The sequence below is a fragment of the Paramormyrops kingsleyae genome, chromosome 25 (assembly GCF_048594095.1).
Source record: "Paramormyrops kingsleyae isolate MSU_618 chromosome 25, PKINGS_0.4, whole genome shotgun sequence".
Taxonomy (NCBI): domain Eukaryota; kingdom Metazoa; phylum Chordata; class Actinopteri; order Osteoglossiformes; family Mormyridae; genus Paramormyrops; species Paramormyrops kingsleyae.
This window is the reverse complement of record NC_132821.1, coordinates 6,833,947-6,839,013: the sequence shown is the minus strand read 5'-3', so window position 1 is coordinate 6,839,013 and position 5,067 is coordinate 6,833,947. Positions and strand designations below refer to the sequence as shown.

The 5,067-nt window shown below is 38.9% G+C and overlaps 1 long non-coding RNA gene across 2 annotated transcripts; it reads left to right on the top strand.

The window, feature by feature from the left end:
* The first annotated feature begins 2,595 nt into the window (after positions 1-2,595).
* Positions 2,596-4,149, top strand: LOC111857624 (uncharacterized). Of its 2 annotated transcripts, XR_002841399.2 has the most exons (4): positions 2,596-2,716; positions 2,809-3,005; positions 3,537-3,619; positions 3,746-4,149. It is a non-coding gene; the product is annotated as an uncharacterized lncRNA (long non-coding RNA). The 2 variants fall into 2 exon arrangements; XR_002841398.2 differs by having other exon boundaries at positions 2,596-3,005.
* The last annotated feature ends 918 nt before the right edge of the window (positions 4,150-5,067 follow it).

Sequence of the window (5,067 nt, the reverse complement as noted above, 5' to 3'; positions counted from 1 at the left end):
GCTGGACAAAGCTAGTGGTGTACTATTTGATAGATTTCCTTGCTCCCCCCTATCTTGGGCTTCCCGTATCCCCCCCCCCCCCCAATCCCATACTTCTGAGTGGTAGGGCTCACACACCAGAATCAGGCCACCTAGTCCAACAAGCTTAAAAGAAAAAAAAGAAAAGAAAAAAGAGCATTGTTATAATTACTTTAAAGACATAATGAATATAATTGAAAGAAAAAAGCTTAATCGACCCACATGGTGACATGATATCACTGACATGATGTGAAAATGAGTGATAGAAAGCCGATTGTGCAAATGTGCGTGTGTGTGTGGGCACCCCTTCTGCCCCCAGCAATATCCTGCCCTTGGCTACCTGCCCACGTTGCCCATACTTAAATCTGCCAGTGATTTATTGCTTAAATTTGCTATCTTGCACAGATTTTTTGTTTCATTTTGCACAGAATGTATTTTGTGAATGTTTTAGAGCAGGGAAATCAGTTTGCCGATATCCCTGCTCTGTAGTAGTAGGTGGGTCTGAGCAGGGAAATCAGCAAACTGTGTCGGCCCTCAAGGGCCGGATTTAGGGAGCCCTATAGGCTATGTACTCCATGATGAGTATTGCTTAAATTTGCCATCTTGCTCATATCTTGCACATAATTATGTCTAATTTTCGAATGTACATTGTAAATGTTTTAGTGAAATGTCATACCATAAATAAAAGGAAAAGGACATAAATAATAAAGCATTCAGGCAGCCAAAATATTTATATAAACAAACAACCATAAGTAAAAGTTACAATATGATACACAATACAAGATGATTTCTGGCTGCTGTGTACACTGCTATCCAGCTTTTATAGATCTCTATGTTTGCTTTTTAAAATGATCTAGAAAGGAACATTATCGTTACTTATTATAGCACCAAGCTCTTATTGTACGTTGGATTTTCACCCATCATTGACCATGTTCTTTGCCACCTGATCTTCCCTCGGATTTGTTAAAAGGATAATTATCTGTGCAGGGCGCAGGTGTTATTGGGTGTGGAAAATTGGAGTGCTGGTTTTATAGTCATGCAAATTGTTTTTTCACCTGCAAAGCAACACTAACAGCAAGCAAAACATTATATAGCTACCACTAAGAAGACCCAGTTGGATATAAAGTATTCAGGGTAAATCGCAGCATTCTTTAGGAATGGAAAAATTCTGAGCTGACATATCTGATCGCTTCTTGTTTCTGTTGTGTCTTGAACCATGCCTTAGAGACATTTTAATAGTCGCCCACACCTGACCGTGATTAGCCTGCCGCGCCCACAGGAAAGCAGACTAGCCTAAGGGGAGCAATTCGGCAGAGTCACCAACTGCCCGCAAGCCCATTATTTCATCACAAACACGTCCTGTCACTATTGCACAATATGACAGCTGGAGTGCTTATTGCAGAACTGTAAATATTGATTTGTGTAACCAGTAAAAAGCGGAAGAAGTACATCCACACTGTTTATAAGGATTTAACTCAGTTTTTCTGCCTTTACTAACAGTGAGTTCAAAATGTCTGAAACTATTTTTAAGCAATGATATGGCCACTGTTGCACTAAAGATTTATTTATTTGTTTGTCTGCTTGTTTGTTTGCTTGTCGACAAATTGTTCTGCAAGTCCCATTGAACACTGACCACCAGGACTGGACCCACCTGTTCAGGGGCCCTAGGCAAAGCTTTATTTGGGAGGTCCTTCTATGATCAGCTAGGGCTGGCCATGTTTCTGCCTGCACATAAACATTTTAATTTGATGCGTATGGTTTCATTTTATTTGTTACTATTTTACATTTTCTGTAATTATTATTTGGGCCCCCTTGCGCCATTGGGTCTGGCCCTGTCAGTCACCTTCACTGTCACCAAACAATATCTTCTCTCACTATCAAGATATTATTGGAAAAAGGAATTTATGAACCAGGAATGATTATGGGAAATTATGCCTCGCTTTTAATGGAAATATAATAGTCTTACAAACAAGATATTAGAAAGTCAAGTGCTGCAGCTGACAGGAAGATGATCAAGAAAGTGATGATCATGTGAAAGGGAGAAACTTTCAGAACAAGAAACCCCCAGCTGAGAGAGTAACATGTCTTTACTTTGAAAAAAGTTTCTCTCATTATGGTCGCCATTCTTGAACTTGAATTGCCGTTACTAAATGCTGCAGTTATACAATTTGTTCCTCAAACGTCTATATCATTTATCTAGCTGAGCTTTGAGCTTTGTTATGAAAACTGCTTAAAAACAGCTTCAATTTTACTAATTACAGTTATGCATGGTTAGCAAAGAGAATTATACTTTTTATAAGTACTTATTCATGTCACGTTACGACTGAGGAAGGACGACCCAAAGGCTGACATTCAGTAAGTAAACCCCAAGCAGGGGTGTGTATTATGGGGAAACATTCAGGGTAGCAATGCAGACAGAGAACAATGACTGAACAGGCAGCACAGGCCTAAGAGACACTAATATACATGATTAACAGAGGAGTAAACACAAGGCAGCTGTGGCTGGTTAACAAGAGGTGAGGAACACAAGGTAAGACTAACAAGCTACAGGCGCGGCTGATTAGCAGCCACACCCTTGAGAAACAGGGAATAGGCAAGCAGGACGGGGTTGGACCTAACAATTCAGTACAGGTTAATGTTGAGTCTGGATCCTATCCTAGGAAGCACAAGTCATGAGGCAGGGGACACCCTAGGCGAGGTCTCAGTCCATCACAAGGCACACATACTCTCACACTATGGGCAATTCATAGACACCAGACCCCTTAAACTACATGCTCTTTTGGACTGCAGGAGGAAACTGGACTACATGAAGAATAGCCATGCAAGCAGAAAGGGAACATGGAAACTGCTCATATACACAGCTGAGCCAGGGGCAGGAATCAGGCTTGGAGGTACAAGGGCGCAATGACAGCCACTGAGACACTCTGTGCCCCCTAGGATAGCAACAAAGAACTGAAAAACCAGATGAGAAAAACAGTCTTGGTTCTGTAAGTAAATTTATTGGTTTCAAAACAAAAATCCACTGACAAGCAATTTGTAACATATCTGCACATATTTTTCACAAAGACGTTTTCTTTTTATTGCATAAATTTTTTTGACTGACTCATTCAGTTCTGTTTTTGCCACTTGCTATTAATTGCAGTTGTAGTTACTGGCTCCCAAAGGGATACTAAACACAAATGTTATTGGTATTATTGTAAAGGTGTTACTAATTAAAAAGTGTCTAATGAGACTGCTTGTCACTTAAGTTTTTAACTCAGAATAGCTCTTTTAGAACAATAAATTTGGTTTCAATTTATTATTACTATTATTTAAAACTACTGGTTGTTTCTAATGTGATATATATTTTTGTAAACAAAAGATTAAAGTAATGCTTTGTTATAAAACCAATACATTTGCAATATTTTTACTGAACTATGCAAGCATCCCAAGACTTTCTGTGAGCTCTGTACATATTGTAGATATTCAGTTTCCAAAGAAACAGAAGAAACCACACTTTGTTTTTTGTTTTCTTACAGCTCGCAGACTTCAGATGAAGACCTTGCCTGCTGTTGCACTTCCAGCAGTGTGACAAACCATTTAACACTGGTTATTCCCCCAGGTACAGAGTGTACTCCACCTACAGTTAAGTTAGGCTGTAAATTTGTTTTCAGCAGCTCTCTATGTGAAGGGCAGGATTTGTGACATGTTGACTAATTTAGACCTATAACATTTTCTCTGCTTTCAGATCATTTCCTTAAAGCCCTTTTATTTCTGAAAACTTTGACAGTGTGGTCCATTGTGATTTAATTGGGGGGCAGAAGCAGGGATTTTCCTTTTCTTATCTGGACATTCTCTTAATTCAGGTTTTTGTAGACAACTGCAAAGACCATTCAACCCAACTGAGCTCTTTGTAATTATATATACACTTACAATGCAGTTGACTTAAGGCCAATTCAGTCAAAGAAAATGTTTAAAGATATTTATCTGGGCAGTGAGTGTACATTTGCTAATAAAGAACAGCTTCTGTGCCTGTAATCAGAAGGTCGCTGTTTCAAGCCCCAGCTTTGGTAGAAGAGTCTGTGGGTTCTTGAGTAAGGTTCTTAACCTCCAGCTCCAGGGGCGCTACATGCTGGCTGACCCAGTGCAGTGACCGCCAAGCCTGCTCTCACTTGAATGTGTGTCTCATGGAGAACAATATGCAGAAAAGGAAAAAGAGAATTTCCCCATGGGGATTAATAAAGCATAACTATTCTGTTGTATTTAATATATGCAAAGAAAGAGTAACATGGCAGACGGACAGACAGACAGACAGACAGATAGATAGATTCTCCAAAAAGTTTCTGATACCTAGTGTAGGTTCTTGTGTTCCTATTGAAGCTTAGCTTGACGCTTGAAAGATTCTCCCGTCCCAGTCCACTCCATAAAACTCCAAAAAACTGCTTCACAAACTTAACTGTTTACTTAGAGTCTTTAACCAATATTACAAACATAAAATGTTATCCACAAAATAAAATAAATACATTTATATCAAAATTCGAGAGCAATCTTACCAGGAGGTCAAAAAACAATTTCGCTCCAATCTAACCTCTCTCTCTCCTACCACGTGTCCCCCACCCCCTTATCATAATAAAAGCACCCCAATGGTATCCATCAGAACTACATTAAAAGTCCTGTTTTTAAACATTACAAGGTAGATCCAATAAATCTTAACATTTTTAAGTCATATTTGTCAAACTAATAAACTTGTACCTTGAATCAATATTATCTACTGTTAATGGTTTAAATCATATGAAATGCATTTAGGCTCCTACACCTTGTTGGATGACTAGAAGGATTTCGCTTCAGTTCCCAAATCTCTCCAGTCATTCCATGTATTCTTTAAATCTCACTAAAGGCTCACTTAACTTAATTACTGAAACCATTTTGATGAGGTATTGATTAATCAAACATGGTATGCTAGTCGAACCACCAAATACAATGGTGCCTTGGATGGTCTTACTGTAAATACTGGGGTGACATTAGCAGAGGTTTTTCAGTGGCTAATTTAACACACTTTAATACCAGCAC